Source organism: Lissotriton vulgaris, chromosome 6 (genome assembly GCF_964263255.1).
Source record: "Lissotriton vulgaris chromosome 6, aLisVul1.2, whole genome shotgun sequence".
NCBI classification, from domain to species: Eukaryota; Metazoa; Chordata; class Amphibia; order Caudata; family Salamandridae; genus Lissotriton; species Lissotriton vulgaris.
Window position 1 is genome coordinate 1,227,859,908 of NC_141694.1, and position 21,815 is coordinate 1,227,881,722.

The window sequence follows — 21,815 nt, forward strand, 5'->3', positions numbered from 1 at the left end:
TTATCACAGGAGAATCCAGTGCCTTTGAAGAAAGATAAAAAATACTCCACACTGATTTTGTTCATGTCCTTGTTCTACATTGGTGTTTTCTCTTGGGTTGTGCACATGACCTGAAGTAATACTTAAATTCCCAATAGTTAATAATCGAACCACGTAAGTTTTTCTACACATTGCCATGCACAATACATCTGTTCTCTTTTGGAATGGAAGGAGGGACTTCGAGGGAATGCAAACCATTCACTGCTGCCAAATGCAAACACGTTTATTTCAGAGACATGTATCGTTCTTCCATTCCAACCAGAGGTCTGGATAACTGTTCTTCATATATGGTATGCAGCTAGTGTGACCAACTGACAATGGTGCAAATTCAGGACGGTGAGTGTAAAAATTCAGGACAAAGGGTCAAAATTCAGGACACAAATTCAGGACAGGATGTCAAAATTCAGGACAAAACTTCAGGACAATTGGATACGTTTTACAGACACATCAGAGGTCGCGCAATAGTATATAAGTAAGCCCAGCCATATCCAAACATATTAAACCATTTGCAAACCTATCCATCATGTATCCTTCCATCTATCATTTCACTCATCAATCCCTTCATTCATCCTTTCACTCATCCATCCATTATCCATCCACCCTTTCACCCTATCCATCTGTACACTCATCCATCCACTCTTCTAGCCATCCATCCATTCATTCACTCATCCATCCAGCCATTTACCCTTTCACCCATCCTTTCACTTACTATCCATCCACCCAGTCACTCATCCTTCCACCCTTTCAGTCATCCATCCTCCCTTTCTCTCTCCATCGGCCCTTTCACTTAGCAATCCTTCCTTCCATCCATCCACCCATCTACTCATCCACTCATGAATCCATCCATTGACCCTATCACTCATCCATCCTTTCTCTCATCCATTTATCCTTTCACTCCTTCACTCATCTATTCATCCTTTTGGCCATCTAACTTCCTTTTCACTCACTCATCCATCCTTACATCCACCCTTTCGCTCATCTGTCCATCCATTCACCCTTGCACTTATCAGTTCATCAATCCATCCATCATTTCACTCATGCATCCACCCTCTCAATCAATCATCATCCACCTTTTCACTCATCCATCCACCCTTTTACCCATCCAGCTACCCTTCCACCCATACATCCAGCTATTTACCTTTTCTCTCTTCCATCCTTCCACTCACTCATCTATCCATCCATCCTCTCATTATCCATGTATTCAATCTTTCATTCATCCATTCACCCTTTCACTAATGCATCCAGCCATCCTTTCACTTGCTCACTCGCCCACCTTTTCATATTAATTTTGAGCTGAGCCTTTTTGAGAAGAGGCCCGTCAAGAACTTCACCCTCGCTGCAGGAGCCATTCCAGGACTGGGACAGAAGCCACCCAGGGCAGAGACAGGATCCAACACAGGGGGGGACAGGAGCCACAACAGGCCGGGGGACGGGACGACAGGAGCCATCACTGGGGGGGGGGGGGGGGAACAGGATCCACCAGGGTGGGCACAGGGGTGGGCATGCAGTATTCTAGTATCATCTTGGTCTCTTCCAGGGTGGGGTAGGGCCAGGGGCGGCTTGTGGATTTTGAAAGTTGTGGGGCGAAAAATGGTGTACCCTAATATAACGAGCAAGCGAGCGAAGCGAGCAAACCCAAAACACAAAAGGAGGGTGCGCAAGAATTTTTTGAAAAAAAATTGATTCAAATGGTGGCTTTCACACCACATTTTTACTGCAAACTGGAGAACAACGGGGATCCAAATATAGCATGTTAAAGCACAAATATGAAGAAAACATTTGAAACAGATCAAAAATTAGCCCAATCCTCTAAATGGTCTGCTTGCAAAATGACCCCCAAGCCAAGCACACCCAACCAACGGAAACAGGCCCAATATGTGTGTCTCGTATGATTTATCTGGAGAGGCAATGACACATGAGGCACAATACCAGTGGGGCAGCACACTATGCGAAGTACAGATTTTTAGCTTAACAGTGTTAAGCAACGCTCATAATTACATTGGCCACCCCTACGAGAGACCCCCCAGTTATTTCATTCCACTTAAAGCTCTGCACACATAGAAGTGTGTGCGTGTTTCTTTTGTATATGGAGGGAGCAATGGTAGAAACTAAAGGCTGCACATTTCATGATTTCATTTAAATCATAAAATGTGCTGCCTTTGGTGTCTGCCATGCCTCCATATACAACAGAAACACACACTGTGTGTGTATGTTGCATGGGCGCATGGTAGAAATGTAAGGCCATGGACACTCATTTAAAATAAAATAAAACAAGTGTCCCTGGCCTTTCGTTTTCACCATGCGTCCATCTATAACATACACACAGCGTATGTGTGCATTCAGTATATGGAGGGAGGCATGGTAGAAACAAAAGGCCAGAGACACTATTTTCAAATAAATTATCGTCACCGCTCAGACAGCAGAAAAAGACAGAGCAGTTGCAAGTAAAAGCATTGCAGAGAGTTTGGCCTCGGTCATCTGAATTTAAAATGACCAAGCACTCTCCAAGCCTTCTAAGGTAACAGCGCGTTGTAACACATCTACTTGCAAAACTGCCCACTGGCAGATTAAAGGCAAAGCCAATCACAGGCACGATCAAAAGAGAGGCCCCGTGTCTGGTCGGAGTATGAGCCAGCCTCTGGTGCAAGGTAGGTAAATTTATGAGTACATCTTGCAAATTCCTAACGTTAAGCTTTCTCTTTTCAGTCGTAATACTCTCCTAATAAATCGCTAATGCGCCGAGTGATAAGAGAGGGAGCAATCTCACCAGAATAGAAGCTGTACAGACAAGTCCATGCAGCAGGTTTATTAACGCACAGAATTATCCATCTACGACTGGACCATGCAGCGCTTACTCACACAGTAGATACATTAACGACTGAGCTTTCGTATTGCATTTCCACATTACTCTTTGTGTCCCTCTTTTCTAGCTTGGGTTTTGTTTTCCCTGTAATGACGAGGCAGCAGGGAGCACCCATTCCTGCAGGAATGCTCTCGACCCAGAAAGCAGTGTTCCCAGCTTCCAGACCTTCGCATTTCTGATCTATCTCTGGTGTGTCACAGTAGCCCTGGGCAGAAATTGAATGTGTGAAGCCCCTCTAAATTGTGGAGACATGGCGTATTCAGGGCTGTTTGCATCTGAATAGATGCTCCTGAAGCTTCCGCCCCCCCTCAGTCACCTTCAAGCACCTCTTAACAGCTCATCAAGGGCTGGAGGTGTGAGGGTTGCCACCCTGCTGTGCCTCTCCAATGCTGCTGGGTATGTGAGCTTTTGTACTGCCTCGGAGTCTGTTACACCCGACCTCAGCATCGGAGTCAACGAGGGAGGTGGGTGGAAGCTGCGCCGGCTTCAGGGAGCTACGACCGGTGCCCGGTTAAAATTACGGACAAATGGCGTCCGTTAAAAGATCCTTCACGGACAACGGACAGACGGCCGCAAATACGGACTGTCCGTGAAATTTATGGACGGTTGGTCACCCTATATTCAGCCCAGGTATAGTAGGACCACGTCTGATTTGAGGATGAGTGTCCCCCCATCTGTGATGTGCCACAAATTGATGGACGCGTTTGCAGCTGAAGCTGTTGTCGGTGGCTGAGACTTTTGCAAGCATTCAGTGGATCACCTTTTATTGTCGAAGCATCATCTTTCAACAGTGTATTTACTTTTAGCTGCATTATCCTCCCCAGTACAACATTACATCCTGCCGTTCTAGGAGTGTGTTGCACCCACTCTGGAATGTTGCACACTTGATTGTGACCTAGGCTGAGAAAAATGTACTGTTTCTCTTGACCTCTCCTTTGGGTTGTTTGTTCATGAGGAGTGACAGTTACACCCATAAGGGATTTATTGACTTGCCGCAGCATTACATGCAGACATAGCGACGCAGGTGAAAGTGCTTCCAAAAACCTCTCAGTTAGATGAAGGATGAAGACTGATTGAACACTTGTAACCTTTGGAGCCCGATCACAAATCTCCAGTAACATCAAATGATGTCAACAGTAGAGATCGAGACACACGAGGGGCCCTCTACGCTGATAATAGGAGAAGACAACACCAGGGGAATATTGGCAGATTGATTTTGGCTGCCATGGCGTTCAGACGGCTTGCGCCGGAGCTCTCTGCATCTTCAACTCCTTTGTGGTCCGTAGTAGCACAACCGACTCAAAGTGATTTTCTACTTGAAGAATCCAACTCTGCCTCGTCACCATCAGCCGTTGGATTCAAGTTACAGTGAACATTCCATTTGGGTCAACTTCAACATGAAGGACACCTCGACGGTTCCGCTCCGGATGATGAAATGTAAAAAAAGAGACTTTTCAGGAAGTGCCCTCAAAGCGGGGCAAAATACTAATTCTCTGATCAGCACGAAGTCGGCAACTTCTGCTTGTCGCCAGAGCACAACCAGCAGGACTGTGCTGCCTGCAGTCTGTTCAAGAATAAGAAAACCCTAGTCCTATGCCACTTGACATTACACCACCTCCACAACCAATGTCTCCATCATCCACACATTCGGACGATGTAGACACAAGGATCCCTAGTCATTTCATTCATGACACAGACTCACAGGGAACCCCTACCCAAAGCCCAGACCCTTGGGATGCACACATTGTAGTACTACCAAACCCAGACATTGATCACCACCTGATGATACTTCCTCCTATCATAGTGTTATTCAGTGTGCTGCTGAATTCCATAAAGTCCAGATGCATACTACAGAGAAAGAAATAGACTTCTTAGTCGAGACATTCTGCAGGACGTCTCAGGTCAATATTTACCAATGATAGGGTCAATGCTGGAAGTTTCCACTGAGGTATTCAAAGACCAAGTAAAATCTAGGGTATTAAAGGCAAGTATTGACCCGAAATTCAAGCCATACTGTACAGTCCCATTTTATATCAGGGGACACCCAACAGCCGACTCCCTGTTTGTAACAACTGCAAGGACGAGGGCAGCCTCCGAGAGTACTGGAGACTCACCTCCTCCTTATGCATCTAAGTGGAAATGCTTTGTACACTACTGTATAGCCCAGCACACAGACCCTTGCACTCTTATTATACAACAAATAGTATGCTACTTGTTAAACCTACAAAAGTCACATTTAGCATATACTTCCATACAACAGCACCTTGTGGCGGTAGTGGCTTATCTGCAGAACCTGGACCATCAGTCACATTTTTGAATACCTGTCATTAAGGCTTTTATGGAAGGGCTGAAAAGAATAATTCCACCATGTGCACCACCGGTACCCTCTTGGAACCTAAATGTTGTTCTTTTATGGTTAATGGGCAAACCTTTCAAACCGATGCAGTTCCTCTTTTGCAATGTTGCTTTCCTAGTAGCTATCACCTCCCTTAGAAGAGTTAGTGAATTCCATGCACTAACAAAAGAAGAACCTTACTTCCAGGTTTTCCAAGATAAGGTACATCTGCAGACAAATCCTAAATTTCTTCCCAACGCGATCTCTCCTTTCAATTTAAAGCAAACACTAAATTTACCGGTCTTCTTCCCAAAGCCAGAAACCATGGCAGAGAGAGCATTTCATACACTAGATGTTAAAAGGGCATTAACACCGTACCGCGGCGGGAATTCTGCCGCGGTGCTGGCATTCTAATCAGTGGGTGGGGTTCGGAGGGCCCCCGGCCTTCCTCAGCAAACGCCCACCATCACGTGGGATGGCCTGGGGCCGTCCGTAGCATTGAAGGGGTTAATGCACTATATTGAAAGAACTTGACCATTTACCAAAATACAACAACTTTTTATGGCTTTCTCAAATCTAAGAAAGGGTAAAGCCATTTCTAAGCCAAGTATTTCACAGTAGATTTTAAAATGTATTCAAATTTGCTATATTAAAGCCAAACTTACTTTATCAACAGGTCCACGTGCCCATTTTACTAGAAATAAAGGTGCTTAGTTGTCTTTCTTGACCAACATTACTTTAACTGAGATCTGCAAAGCAACTCCTTGGTCAAATCCACACACATTTACTAAACACTATTGTGTGGATGTCCAAGCAAGACCGCAATCCCTTGTGGTACAAACGGTCCTACGGACACTTTTTACAAACATCTGCATCGTCTGATGCCTAGAGCCACTATGATAGGAGTACTGCTTTACAGTCTATGCGTTTCATGTGTACCTTTAGCCAACACATGCTATGAATGGAGTATGTTACTTACCTTGTAAGCATCTATTCGTAGCATGTTCGAGGTATCTCCAAGCACTCAAAATTAAGAAAAGTATAACTGTGTTGAGGCATCCAGTGTCTTTTATTCCGACATCGCTTATGCATCATGTCTGAATAAAAGACACTGGATGCCTCAACGCAGTTATACTTTTCTTGATTTTAAGTTCTTGGAGATACCTTGAACGAGTTGAGAAGTTTTCGTACGTCTCCAATTGAGGAAGATTTGGTGGCACTCCCTCCTTCTTAGTGCCAACCAGAATATTTGTGAAATTGGCTACGAACTTTGACTGTACCAGTATTCAAGTCAAGTCAAGTCATAAAATTTGTATAGCGCACTACATACCCAGAGGGTTTCAAGGCGCTTAGGAAGGGGAGGAGGATTATTTGTCAAATATCCACGTTTTAAGCTGCTTTCTGAACGCTAGGTGATTTTGGGTGAGGCGAAGGTAAGCGGGGAGTGAGTTCCATGTTTTGGCGGCCAGGTATGAAAAGGATCTGCCTCCCATGGTGGTCTTGTTGATGCGAGGTACAGTGGCGAAGGCTTGGCTGGAGGAGCGAAGTTGGCGGGAGGGGGTGTAGAAGGACAGTCGAGAGTTGAGGCAATCTGGTCCGATGTCGTAGAGTGATTTGTGTGCGTGGGTAAGCAGTCGGAAAGTGATCCTCTTATTGACGGGTAGCCAGTGGAGGTCTTTAAGGTGACCAGAGATGTGTTCATTGCGTGGGATGTCTAATATGAGCCTGGCTGAGGCGTTTTGGATTCGTTGTAGTTTCTTCTGGAGTTTAGCGGTGGTACCTGCGTAGAGGGTGTTTCCGTAGTCCAGTCGGCTCGTGGCTAGGGCGTGGGTGACTGTTTTCCTTGTTTCGGAGGGGATCCAGCGAAATGTTTTTCTGAGCATGCGAAGAATGTTAAAGCAGGAAGAGGATACGGCGCTGACTTGTCTGTTCATTGAGAGTGAAGAGTCCAGGATGACGCCAAGGTTCCGTGCGTGGTCTGTCGGGATGGGTGCTTTTCCGAGGGCTTCCGGCCACCAGGAGTCGTCCCATGCAGATGGGGATGTACCTAAGATGAGGACTTCAGTTTTGTCTGAGTTCAGTTTCAGACGACTTTGTTTCATCCAATCGGCGACTTCTTTCATTCCTTCGTGTAGGTTAGTTTTGGCGGTGTTGGGGTCCTTGGTGAGAGAAAGGATCAGTTGAGTGTCATCCGCGTAAGAGATGATGTTGAGGTTGTGATGGCGTGCGATGGCCGCGAGGGGGCTCATATATACGTTGAAGAGGGTGGGACTGAGTGAGGATCCTTGAGGTACGCCGCTGATGATTTCAGAGGCCTCGGACTTGAATGGTGGGAGGCGGACCCTCTGGGTTCTTCCGGTGAGGAACGAGGTGATCCATTCCAGTGCTTTTCCTTGGATTACGATGTTTCTGAGGCGTTGTAAAAGGGTGCTGTGGCAGACTGTGTCGAAGGCTGCCGAGAGGTCGAGGAGGATGAGGGCGACTGTGTCTCCATTGTCCAGTAGAGTTCGAATGTCGTCTGTTGCTGCGATGAGGGCGGTCTCAGTGCTGTGTTTGGCTCGGAAGCCGGACTGTGAGGAGTCGAGTGATTTGTTGGCTTCGAGGAAGGCGGCGAGCTGGTTGTTGACAGCTTTCTCGATGACTTTGGCCGGGAATGGAAGAAGCGAGATGGGGCGGTAGTTTTTGAGTTCGGTGGGGTCTGCTGTTGGTTTTTTCAGAAGGGCGGTGAGTTCAGCGTGTTTCCAGTCTTCAGGGAAGGTAGCGGAGTTGAAGGAGCAGTTGATGACGTCTCGGAGGTGCGGTGCTATGACGGAGTCTGCTTTGTTGAATATGTGGTGAGGACATGGGTCTGTGGGGGATCCAGAGTGGATGGAATTCATCAGGCGGATGGTGTCCTCAGTGGAGATTGGGTTCCAGGCGTTAAGGGTGTTTACGGGGGGGAAGATGGTCAGCAGATGGTAGGGTGGGTTGGCTTCCGGGTTGGTTGTCAAAGCTGTTGTGGATGTCAGCAATCTTGTTGTGGAAAAAAAGAGGCTAGGGAGTCGCAGAGGGTTTGAGAGGGGGTGATGTCGTTGGAGTTGGCCGAGGGGTTGGAAAATTCCTTGACGATGTTGAAAAGTTCCTTGCTGTTGTGGGCGTTGTTGTCAAGTCGATCCTTGAATGCTGTTTTCTTGGCTTTTCGGATCAGTTGGTGGTGAGTACGGGTGGCGCTTTTGAAGGCGTCCTTGGTGCTGGTGGTTGGGTCTTTTTTCCAGGCCTTTTCAAGGGAGCGGCATAGTTTCTTGGACTTCTTGAGATCATCGTTGAACCATGAGGCCTTCTTGTTGCCAAGTTTGTGTTGACGTTTTTTCAGTGGTGCTAGGGTGTCGGCGGTGTTGGATAACCAAAGGGTGAGGTTGGAGGCGGCTTCGTTGGCGTTAGAAGAGAGGGCTGGGGAGGTTCGAAGGAGCGATGTGGAGATCTGATCCGTGGTGATTTTGTTCCAGTTTCTTTGAAGAGTTGGTTGGAGGTGGTTGGTGGGTATCGGCTTGTTGTAGGTGAAGTGAACGCAGCTGTGGTCAGTCCAGAGGAGATCCGTAGTGTGGCTGAAGGAGACATGGTTGCTGGAGGTGAAGATGGGGTCGAGAGTGTGGCCTGCGATGTGGGTGGGGGAAGTGACCAGTTGTTTAAGTCCGAGGTTGGCGAGGTTGTCCAGGAGGGTGGCGGTGTTGCGGTCGTTGATCTTTTCAAGGTGGAAGTTGAGGTCTCCCAGAAGGATGTAGTCTTTGGAGGGGAGCGCGTGTGGGGTGATGAAGTCCGTGATGTCTTCACTGAATTTTGCGCGGGGTCCTGGTGGTCTGTAGAGGAGGGTGCCTCTAAGAGTAGTCTTGGGGTCGGTGTGGATCTGGAAGTGAAGGTGTTCGGAGTTAGCGAGGTTGGCGTCGGAGCTGGTTGAGATGCGGATGGATTTCTTATGGACGATAGCGATTCCTCCTCCTGTATGGTCGGTGCGGTCCTTGCGTGTGATCTTATAGTCATCAGGGATAGCGATGGCGATGTCAGGGGCGGAGGAAGCGTTCATCCATGTTTCTGTTAGGAAGGCGACGTCCGGAGAGATGGCGTCTAGTAGGTTCCAAAGGTCAATGGCGTGCCTGTGGACCGAGCGGGTGTTGAGAAGGATGCATTGTAGGTGGTTGGGGTCGGGAATCTGTGGTGTGGTCGTAGCGGAGATGTTGTCGGTGCCGCTAAATTTGCAGGAGTAGCAGGAGAACGGTCCATGGGTGCGACCAGGAGCGGCTTGGACGCAGTTGGGGGCGCGACCGGGGTTAAGGGCTAGGAGGGTGGTGGCATCGTAGGAAATGCGGGAGGGCTGGGCAGCGCGAGGGGCAGGGGGTCTGGCGCTGGGCGCGGTCCAGGCGCGGACGGGCGTAGACGGGCTTACCTTTGGCGCACCTTCGGCGCGAGTGGGGCGCGGTCGCTGCGCGTGAACGCTGCGCGCGGGAACTCCTGTCATATATGGATGGTGGAGGGGGAGGGGCGAGGGCGTCTCAGCTGGGAGGCGGGGCGGGTCACGAAGGAGGACAACAACAGCTAAAATGGCTGCGTAGGGGACAGCGGAGCGGAGCGCTTGGGGCGAAATGCGCTGGTGCAATGGAAATGCTTCCAAACAGTGAAAAATGCGCGCTACAAGAGAAACGTTACAAAGCGGCAATCAGGCGCCTCACAAATGAAGTTTTTACAAAGCGGAAGCGAGCGCCCTACAAGTAAAATGTTCACAAAGCGGCAAGCAGGCGTGTTACCAAATAAAATCTAACAAAGCGGCAAGCAGGCGCGATATCAGTGAAATCTTAGCAAAAGCGGCAGGCAGGGCACGCTGCAGGTCTTCAATAAGGGTAAGAGCACACAACGATACCGCACTTCGCCAGGGAGGCGAGGGAGCGACCACTCTGCTGGGGAGCGAAGCGAGTCACAGCGCGTGGAGGGCACGGAGCGCTGTATTAAGGTAGTGGGAGGGCGTCTCAGCTGGGAGGCGGGGCGGGTCACGAAGGAGGACAACAACAGCTAAAATGGCTGCGTAGGGGACAGCGGAGCGGAGCGCTTGGGGCGAAATGCGCTGGTGCAATGGAAATGCTTCCAAACAGTGAAAAATGCGCGCTACAAGAGAAACGTTACAAAGCGGCAATCAGGCGCCTCACAAATGAAGTTTCTACAAAGCGGAAGCGAGCGCCCTACAAGTAAAATGTTCACAAAGCGGCAAGCAGGCGTGTTACCAAATAAAATCTAACAAAGCGGCAAGCAGGCGCGATATCAGTGAAATCTTAGCAAAGGCGGCAGGCAGGGCACGCTGCAGGTCTTCAATAAGGGTAAGAGCACACAACGATACCGCACTTCGCCAGGGAGGCAAGGGAGCGACCACTCTGCTGGGGAGCGAAGCGAGTATTGAGTGTGCGCCGCTTCCCCAGCCATCAGCTGTACAGTGTATATAGCTATTCGTAGCATTTAGTGCTGCAGATTCACATGCGCCCTCACGTCTCCCAGGCAGGCATAAACTGGTGGCTGATTTACATGCATGATACACTGTAGATACATCTTCATGTTTTTAGAGTAACTTCACTAGCTCCATTCTCACTCGCTATGGCTGGAAAAAATGAACAATCTAACAATTGAGCAGTTGGCACATGCTTATGCTCTCGAAGAGGAGGAGACTCGTCGTCACATCCGTAATAAAATGACTTTGAGAAAAACAAGTTGTAGAGTCTGAGTTCAATGCTAAATGATAGGAGTGTGCATAGCATGTAAATCTGCAGCACTACATGCTACGAATAGATGCTTACAAGGTAAGTAATATACTCTTTTATGGTGCTGGGGAATCACCAATTCTCCAGTATTGGGGTATCTTTCATAGATTCACATGCTTGAATCATTCCCCGTAGCAGAAGTGGGAGTTCCACGGTACATAAAAATAGCAATAAATAAGCATAGAATAGCCATATCATAGGTACATTGGAAAAAGGAAGTAAAATAGTTAGAAGTCAATAGGATTTTTTTTCCACTTTCAGGACTCGTCCAAGTCATTATATATAGTACAAACTACAGCCAATCAGGCAGCAGCACCCTCCAGAATGTTCTCCCCAGAGGCTCAGGCTCTCAGATCTTCTACCGCACGTCATATGAAGGGAGTCTCCCTGAGCTCTAATCAGTACTTCTTCAGGTTTCTTCATAATTTCTTCATTTTATGATGTCTTCTTCAAAGAAATCTCTCTTTAGACCTTGTAAGTCTTGTGGGAAGCTCCGGCTGTTTTCTGAAGACCCCCACAAGAAATGTATTTACTGCTTGTATCCGGACCACCACGTGAGAGACTGCAAGATCTGCAGAACTTTGAAGGACCGAGAGGTACGCCTACTTCTGTGGCTACAGAAGATTAAGGAGCAAGACAACCCCTTATCTGACATAGAGAGTGTTTCCTCTGTCAGAACTGCTTCCTTTAGGAAGAGGGCTAACAAGACAGTTTTGTCTTCTCCTGGGGTTAAGGTGTTAAAAGAACAGCACACCTCAAAGACTGTCGAGTTGCCTTCCACATCAAAAAGGCTCCTCCACCTCCTAAAGATAAAACTCTGCCTTCTACACCCCGAGAAAGACTGTAAAATCTCAGGCTTCAAAACCCATTTCTGACCGAGATTTTCCTCAGAAACGGGGTCCCTCGTCGACGACTATGTCCTCGTCGACGAAGCCTGCCGTTGCTGCGACGACTAAGTCAACTGCAACTTTCTTGTCTCCAAAGCCTCAAATGATAATGTCGTTGGCTTACGCTGGTGTCAGTCTCCGTGAGACCAACCACGTCAGTCACTTCCTTCTCCTCGTCATCGACGAAGAAGTTGAAAACTGCCGTCGATGAGACCCTTCATCAATAAAGAATAAGAAAGCCTCGTTGACGATTGCCTCTTCGACGACTCCCTCGTTGACGGCCACCTTGTCGATGATTACCTCGTCGACGGCCGCCTCATCGACGGCCATCTCATCTATGGCCGCCTCGTCGATGGTTTCCCCGTCGACTGCTGCCTCGTCGGCGCTGCATCTGTCTTTATCCGCTGATCTCCAGGTTTGGTCTTCGTCTACAACCACAGTATCCTCAAAGTCTTCTATAGTACCATCTACACATTTGCCACCATCGACAGCAGCGCCTTACTTACTTCAAAGACGCAAATCTTCCTTGGAGGTCCTCTCTCCGATTCACACCTCCCAAGGTAAAGTTCCTCTTGCGTTGCCCGAGCAGTTATGCGATTATGGGGCAGATGAGGAAGAATCTGATGAGGACGATAGATTTTGCACTGCCAGGAGCCCTTCAGAGCTCTTCATTAAATACCAAGATGAAGATCAAGAAGGTGACTATTACCCTAAGACTGCTGCTTCAAACCCTACTGCACAACTGCCTCTTCTAAACAACTTGCAGCACATGTTGGATGACTATTATCGCCGATTTCCTCCATCTGAATCAGCTTCTTATGTCCTACCAAAACCCATTCCTCAATCTTCATCAGTGCTGTGGTCGCCCAGACCAGTTTCTCCGGTGGCTTAGAATTGGATGGCAGATCACTCCTTACGGAATGGGATGACTATCAGATACAAACTCCGTCTCCTTCTACTCTTGCTCCTGTTGACTCACCTCCAGTCGATATCTGAGGTTTTAATTTTCTAATGGAGAGAGCGGCACAACGGTTCCTCCTTCCTATGGAAACCAAGAAGGATTCATTTTAAGGACCAGCCAAGGAAACAAGTATGAACAACCCCGATTATCAACTTTATTTGGCAGCAAGGACTGAAAGTAATAAAGACTCCTGCCTTCAGTCCTGTGGTTCTGCCTCGTCTTGAAAAGCAATACAAGGCACTGAACAATTCACCAGCATGTCTTATCGGTCAGACTAAGGCAAGCAGCACAAGGCTGAGCACAGAATCCCTCCTCTCTATTGTGGGCTCACCCTGATCGGGATGGGAGACGTCTAGATTCCATTGGGAAGAAAGTTTCAACAATGGCGGCCACTACTGTCCGGGCAGCCAACTCGCTGGACATCTTAGGCCGCTACGATAGGCAGATGTGGTCTGACATCTCTACCTTCATTGAGATGTTACCTGAGCCCTCCAAGTCAGAAGCGCTCAAAATCCTCCAGGAGGGAGAACGAATCTCAGATGAGATTATTGATTCTGCTTGGATGTTGCGTCTTCAGGTTTTCGGCAACTGGCAGGTGCTGCGGTCCTTCGGTAACAGGGTTGGTTGAAATCCACTTAATTTCGTCAGGAAGTTCAGACAAAAATCATTGACATTCCATTTGACTGAGAGCACATTGAGGATGCCCTCCAAGCCATTAAGAAACATACTGAGACGGCAAGATCTCTCTGCACTTTTCAGTTTCCTAAACCGCCTTTTCGAGGCGCTAGGGGACGTGGATCCTTCCCCAGTCAAGGAGGCTATAACCTGTCGAGACAATGCCAGTCCTATCAAGGTAACCAATGTTACTCTTCTCAAAGACCGCAATCCTTCAGGCAGCAACCAGCCAACTACATCATATACACAAAACAGAAGGAAGTCCCCCTACCGCAGATGTGATGCATCTAAGAAGCAGTGACAACTGCCACCTGCTCTACCGCTCATTCCTACAAAAGTTGGAGGAAGGATCTCCCGTTTTTACTCAACCTGGTCTGCTCTCACCACAGACAAATGGGTCTTGGACATTGTGGCCAGGGGCCACATTCTAGAGTTTGTCAAACTCCTCCGAATTCTCCTCCCAAAGGCCTGCCTCCAGCTTTTCTCACAGAGCTTTTCTCCCAAATAAATCTGATGATAAGGAAGGGAGGGATCGATCGAAGTGGTTCCAAGATTACTTAGAGGCACCGGTTTCTATTCCAGATTTCTTCGAATAAAAAAGAAATCGGGAGAATGGTGCCCCATTCTGGATCTTCGTTCCCTAAACAAATATCTCAAAACGCAATCCTTCTGGATGTTGACTCTCCAAGAAGTCCTTCAACTCCTCACTCAGGAGGATCACATGATCACCCTCGACTTCCAAGACTCTTAATTTCATATCCAGATTTTACCTAGACACAGAAAATTCTTGAGGTTCAGAGTGGCTGGCAGGGACTCCAGTTTAAGGTCCTTGCCTTCGGACTACGTACTGCGACTTGTGTCTTCACCAAGGTCTTGGCACCTGTGGCTGCACACCTTCGACAAAAGGGAAAACAAATATTTCCTTACTTAGACGACTGCCTTTTCGTGGCGAATTCTTTCACAGTCGCGAAAACCCGTACTCAGAGATGTCTGTCTCTTTTCCATTCTCTGGGTCTCTCCATCAATCTAGACAAGTCTCAACTCATCCCTTCGCAAACAAGAACGTTCGTAGAAGCCACCATAGACACTCTAAAGACACGAACCTTTGTCTCAAACGAAAGACAACAAAAGCTTTGCAAGCTTGCCCAACTACTACGCTCAAAAAGGTGTGTTTCTGTCCGACAGTTCAAGTCACTTCTCGGGGTGCTCTCATCCTGCATTCCCCTGGTACCCAACTGTTGTCTCAAGATGAGAACCTTGCAAGAGGAGCTCAATTAACAATGGTTACAGGTTTCAGGGTCCTTCGACGATCTCATTCACATCACACCTCAGATACGGAAAGCGCTACTCCGGTGGACATGCAAAAGGAACATTGCAGCAAACCTCTCATTCCTAGTGGAGGCTCCAAGTTTTGACATCACCACAGACGCCCCCTTTTCTGAATCATTTTGTCCACCATAAGCGTGGAAGGGTATTCTCAGATGTGAGTCCCTTGCTCATTGCACCATCAGGATTCAAGCAAGCCGGGCCGACGACGGCTGAAATGCCAGAAACCGGTCCCCGGGAGCTTGTTTCCTTCCCAGTATAAGAATTGGCTAGGTAGTTTGGTTTGCCCTGTTCCCATCATGCACTGGGAAAGGAACAGACTAATTTGCATGTAGCCAGGTTCTGAGCTGGGATGGTGCAGTGAGCTAAAAAACGGTGATGGATCAAGCCCTGATCTTTGGACTGGGTAAGTCAAGTCAAGTCAAAAGAATTTATATAGCGCGCTACATACCCAGAGGGTCTCAAGGCGCTTGAGGGATGCGCTTACTTGTCGAATATCCAAGTTTTAAGTTGGTTTCTGAATGCTAGATGGCTCTGAGTGAGACGAAGGTGAGTGGGGAGTGAGTTCCAGGTTTTAGCGGCCAGGTATGAGAAGGACCTACCTCCCATGGTGGTTAGGAGGCGGAAAGTAATCCTCTTATTGACGGGGAGCCAGTGGAGTTTTTTCAGGTGGCTGGAGATGTGGTCATTACGTGGGATGTCAAGTATTAGTCTGGCTGATGCGTTCTGGATGCGTTGGAGTTTTTTCTGGAGTTTTGCGGTGGTGCCGGCGTATAGGGTGTTTCCGTAGTCCAGTCGGCTTGTAACCAGTGCATGGGTGACCGTTTTTCTGGTTTCGGTGGGGATCCAGCGAAATGTTTTTCTGAGCATGCGAAGAATGTTGAAGCAAGATGATGAGACGGCGTTGACCTGCCTGGACATCGAGAGTGAGGAGTCTAAAATGACGCCCAGGTTCCGTGCGTGATCCATCGGGATGGGTGCTTTTCCAAGAGCCTCTGGCCACCAGGAGTCATCCCAGGCGGAGGGGGAGGTTCCTAAGATAAGGACTTCTGTTTTATCTGAGTTAAGTTTTAGACGGCTATGCTTCATCCATTCAGCTACTTCTTTCATTCCTTCATGAATGTTGGTTTTAGCGGTATTAGGGTCTTTGGTGAGTGAGAGGATCAGTTGGGTGTCATCTGCGTAGGAGATGATGTTGAGGTTGTGTTGGCGTGCGATGGCCGCGAGGGGGCTCATGTATACGTTGAAGAGGGTGGGGCTGAGTGAAGATCCTTGTGGCACGCCGCAGATGACTTCAGTGGCCTCTGACTTGAATGGTGGGAGGCGGACTCTCTGGGTTCTTCCGGTGAGGAACGAAGTGATCCATTCCAGTGCTTTTCCTTGGATTCCGATGTTTCTGAGGCGCTGTAGAAGGATGCTATGGCAGACTGTGTCGAAGGCTGCGGAGAGGTCGAGGAGGATGAGGGCGACTGTGTCTCCATTGTCCAGTAGAGTTCGAATGTCGTCTGTTGCGGCGATGAGGGCAGTCTCTGTGCTATGTTTGGCTCGGAAGCCGGACTGTGAAGGGTCGAGGGATTTGTTGGTTTCGAGGAAGGCGGCGAGCTGGTTGTTGACAGCTTTCTCGATGACTTTGGCCGGGAATGGTAGGAGCGAGATGGGTCGGTAGTTTTTGAGTTCGGTGGGGTCAGCTGTGGGTTTTTTCAGAAGGGCGCTGAGTTCGGCGTGTTTCCAGATTTCAGGGAAGGTGCCGGAGTTGAGGGAGCAGTTGATGACGTCTCGGAGGTGTGGTGCTATGATGGAGTCTGCTTTGTTGAAGATGTGGTGAGGGCATGGGTCTGTTGGGGATCCTGAGTGAATGGAATTCATCAGGCGGATGGTGTCCTCAGTGGAGATAGGGTTCCAGTCATTGAGGATGTTCAAGGGGGGTGAGGGTACGGCAGAAGGTTGGGTGGGTTGGTGTCCGGGTTGGTTTTCGAAGCTGTTGTGGATGTCTGCGATTTTGTCGTGGAAGAACGAAGCTAGGGAGTCGCAAAGGGTTTGCGAGGGAGTGATGTCGTTGGAGTTGGCGGGGGGGTTGGTAAATTCTTTGACGATGTTGATTAATTCCTTGCTGTTGTGGGCGTTGTTATCTAGTCGGTCTTTGAATGCGGCTTTCTTGGCAGTCCGGATCAGTTGGTGGTGTGTGCGGGTGGCATTTTTGAAGGCGTCCCTGGTGTTGGTGTTTGGGTCTTTTTTCCAGGCTTTCTGGAGGGAGCGACAGAGCTTCTTAGATTTCTTAAGATCATCGTTGAACCAGGAGGCGTTTTTGCTGCCTAGTTTGGTTTGACGTTTTTTCAACGGTGCTAGGATGTCGGCGCTGTTGGATAGCCATTGGGTGAAGTTAATAGCTGCTTTGTCGGGGTTTGAGGTGTGGACAAGGGGGTTTTGAAGTAGCGATGAGGAGATCTGGTCGATGGTGATTTTGTTCCAGTTTCTTCGAAGAGTGGGTTGAGGGAGGTTGTGTGTTGTGGACTTATTGTAGGTAAAGTGAACACAGCTGTGGTCCGTCCAATGGAGAGCTGTGGTGTGACAGAAGGAGATATGTTTGCTGGAGATGAAGATGGGGTCGAGTGTGTGACCTGTGATGTGGGTGGGGGTATTAACAATTTGTTTGAGTCCGAGGTTGGCGAGATTGTCCAGGAGGGTGGTGGTGTTGCAGTCGAAGCTCTTTTGCAGGTGGAAGTTGAGGTCTCCAAGTAGAATGTATTCCTCGGAGGGGAGAGCGTGAGGGGTTATCAAGTCGGTGATGTCGTCACTGAATTGTGCGCGGGATCCTGGAGGTCGGTAGAGGAGGGTGCCTCTGAGTGTGGTCTTGGGGTCGGTGTGGATCTGGAAGTGAAGGTGTTCGGCGCTAGCGAGGTTGGCGTCTGAGCTGGTAGAGATGCGGATGGAGTTCTTATGAACGATGGCGATGCCACCTCCAGTTTGGTGGGTGCGGTCCTTATGGATGATCTTGTATCCTTCCGGGATGGCAATGGTGATGTCTGGGGCTGAGGAGGCGTTCATCCATGTTTCTGTAAGGAAGGCGACGTCCGGGGAGATGGTGTCTAGTAGATTCCAGAGGTCGATGGCGTGTCTGTGGACCGATCGGGTATTGAGCAGGATGCATTTAAGGTGGTTAGTGTCGGAGCTCTGTTTGGTGTTCGAGGATGAGGAGTTGGTCTTGGTGCCGTCGAACTTGCAGGAATTGCAAGAGAAGGGTCCATGGATGTGTCCAGGGGCGGCTTGGGCGCCTTTGAGGAGTCGACCGGGGTTAAGGGCTAGGAGGATGGAGGCGTCGTAAGTAATGCGGGAAGGCTGGGCATAGCGAGGACCAGGGGGTCTGGCGCTGGGCGCGGTCCAGGCGTGGACGGGCGTAGACGGGCTTACCTTTGGCACACCTTCGGTGCGAACGCTGCGCGTGGACGCTGCACGCATGGGCTACTGTCATATATGGATGGTGGGAAGGGGGAGGGGCGAGGGCGGCTCAGCTGGGAGGCGGGGCGGGCTCACGAGGACGCAGACCGAGCACAACAACAACAAACAAAATGGCAGCGGAGGGGAGGGCAGAGCACAGCGCCGGGGGTTATCGCGCTATAAAAGTTAAAGAATATGTGGAAAGTTCCGCGCAAGTAAAGGGGAGCAGCGAGCAGGGCAGTACAAGGCAAATAAACTTCAGGCAGATATAATTTAAAAGGCAGCACAACGATACCAGGTCTCTGTAGTTCAGCGCAAGTAAAGCGGAGCAGCGAGCAGGGCAGTACAAGGCAAATAAACTTCTGGCAGATATAATTTAAAAGGCAGCACAACGATACCAGGTCTCGGTAGTGAGACTGGGGAGTGACCACTCAGCACGGCAGTGAAGAGGGGATCACAGCGCTTCCAGGTACGGGAGCGCTGTATATAGTCAGTGGGAGGGCGGCTCAGCTGGGAGGCGGGGCGGGCTCACGAGGACGCAGACCGAGCACAACAACAACAAACAAAATGGCAGCGGAGGGGAGGGCAGAGCACAGCGCCGGGGGTTATCGCGCTATAAAAGTTAAAGAATATGTGGAAAGTTCAGCGCAAGTAAAGCGGAGCAGCGAGCAGGGCAGTACAAGGCAAATAAACTTCAGGCAGATATAATTTAAAAGGCAGCACAACGATACCAGGTCTCGGTAGTTCAGCGCAAGTAAAGCGGAGCAGCGAGCACGGCAGTACAAGGCAAATAAACTTCTGGCAGATATAATTTAAAAGGCAGCACAACGATACCAGGTCTCGGTAGTGAGACTGGGGAGCGACCACTCATCACCACCCCCTTTTCTGAATCATCTCGAAGGGTGGGGAGCGCACCTTCAAGGACTGAAAGTCAACGGCAAATGGGATGCTCAACAAAGGACTTGCCATATCAACCTTTTGGAGTTGCTAGCGATCTTCCTAGCTCCGAAACCTTTTCGCACCATCATTCTCGGAACATCAGTGTTGATCCGGACGGACAACACAACAAGTATGCACTACTTAAACAGACAAGGAGGGACAAGATCCACTTTGCTGTCTCAGCAAGCCCAGAAAATTTGGGATTGGGCGATCCAGCATCAAATAACTCTGGCAGCAGTCCATGTCCCGGGAGGATCCAACATCCTCACAGACTACCTCAGCAGGTCGACAACGTCCAACCACGAGTGGGAACTCCATCACCCAGCATTGGATCAGATTATTCAGAAGTGGGGTCGACTCGATTGGACTTGTTCGCGACCAGTCTGAACCGCAAATGCCATTTCTAAGGAAGTTAGCTTCCCCAATGGGACTCGTACGGAAAGTGTTTATGATGAACTGGTCACAGATCTATGCTTACGCTTTTACGCCGATACCGTTGGTTACCAGGGTACTCCGGAAAATGAAGAAAGAGCCTGGTTGCCGACTTCTCATAGCTCCTAGTTCTGGTTTACCAAACTCCCCCAGTTCTGGTTTACCAAACTCCCCCTATCCAAATGCGATCCCATTCAGTTGCAACCAATACCGAATCTCCTATCCATTCACAACGGACAGATCTGCCATCCGGATCCTGCATCTCTGTGCTTAGCGGCCTAGCGCCTGTACACCTTGAATTTGCTTACTTAGACATTCCTTCAGAATGTAGTTAGGTTTTAGCTAAAGCTAGTGCTCCCTCCACTATAAAAACCTACATGCTCAAATGAAAGCGATTTTGCCTGTGATGTCAAGCCTCCAACATCCACCCAATCCATGCAAAACTAGAACATCCTTTGCCTTTCTTTTTACATCTGGCAAGGTCAGGCCTTTCCCACTCTACTCTTAAGGTATTCTTAGCGGCTATTTCTTTTTTTTTTTTTTTTTAACCTTTATTGATGCATTCAAAGTAGTACAAGCGCCGGCCTACAACCACAGGAGCCGGCCGCAAAGTAGAAAATCAATTTAAAGTACATGCATCTATCAGCAGTCCTGGCGACCTCTACGAAGAATTTGCAGCAAATAATTAAATGCATCACCAATGCAATGGACATATCAAAGGTTTCGTTTTTTCTTTTTTTAAGAGACAGTAGTGGTATTACTGTGAGAGGCGTCACACCATACTTTAAAAAGCAGTAAGAGATGAGGGGATGTACTACGCACTGCAGTCAAAAAACAGGTAACAAAATAATAGTCTTGGTCACGTAACAGACTAGTAGTAACAATATATCTACTAGCAAGCGATCAAGTGCGAGCACTCACCCGAAAAACCACCATCAGGAGACAATGAAGTAGAAGCTGGTGTAGACGCCCCATGATTCAAGAAATGGCAGAAGGAGAAACAGCCGACCCACTGAAAGAAGAAAGGAAATAAAAGGACCATAGAACAAAACAAACTAAAATACCAAACCCCCCCTAACACCCGCCACCCTGCACCCCTGTAATGGCTACGGCCTACCCACTAACAGCGTGCCTGTCGCCCCGGAACTACCCTAAAGAAAGGAAAGGAAAGGGGAGGAGGAGAAGAACATACACACTCCCGGTCTCCCTTGCCCCCCGCCATTGGCGACCTCCCCAGGACATCCTAACCACTGTATGAAGCAAATATTACACCCCAACCTGGGGAGGACATCAACAAAACCACCCGACCCCCGTTACAATATGAGGTACAATCCTGACTTGTAGCACATGACGCAGCAAACCCAAGAAGCCAAAATGAACCCTGATGATAGGCAGAGGACTCCACAGGAACCACAGCTTGCTGGTAGCATGTCGGGGCATCACGTTCCGGTCTCAAACAAACATTGTTCAGCGGTACAGACATCCGAACATACATGTCGGCAATTTAAGAGTGGAGCCCCCAATGGCGGCCATTACGGACCTCAGCGATATTGTGCCGTCTGCCTCCTCCATCTCCTCCCACGAAGAGACAAAGCAGGACACGATCACCGAACACAAACTCCGAGTCACTAGGCACGCACAAAGCCGATGATAACAGTGGGCGCTCACCAAACTGGCAGAATCGACACCTTCGCCGCCCGCTGGGCCAAGCCCGTCGACCCCGGCCCAGAAGGGTCTCCGGGCGTCGGACCCCCGATCGCGGCTGTCGAACTTCAACTGTTGCACTGTACCATGTCCGCCGCTCAAGCCGGTCACTGAGGTGCCATTCGAAAATCCCAAGAATGGTCCAAGTTCGGGAGACCGGACGCAGCCCCGACCCCACAGCCGATGTTGTGCAATTCCAACCCGGCAGGGCTAGAAATCGAGGTCCCGGCTTCAGCCCTGGAGCAGGCCAAGAATAGTTCTCGATATAACTTCGTCACCCGACAAGTTGGGAAGACCGGGATTGCACCGCAAGAGTCAGAAGCACTTCATGCGCACGGGAGTCCGGAGAGAGGAAAGGATAGTCAGCAGGATAGACGAGCCGCCGGCGGAGGTTGGCGGAGCCGGGAGCTTATGCGGCCATCTTGGTTCGCGGCGTAGCTCC

At 49.2% G+C, this 21,815-nt stretch overlaps 1 protein-coding gene across 1 annotated transcript in view; it reads left to right on the plus strand.

Annotated features, from left to right (window-relative positions):
• SYNJ2 (synaptojanin 2) overlaps window positions 1–21,815 on the plus strand; it is a 745,535-nt gene that overhangs the window by 349,698 nt on the left and 374,022 nt on the right. The gene's annotated exons all lie outside the window — the stretch shown is intronic.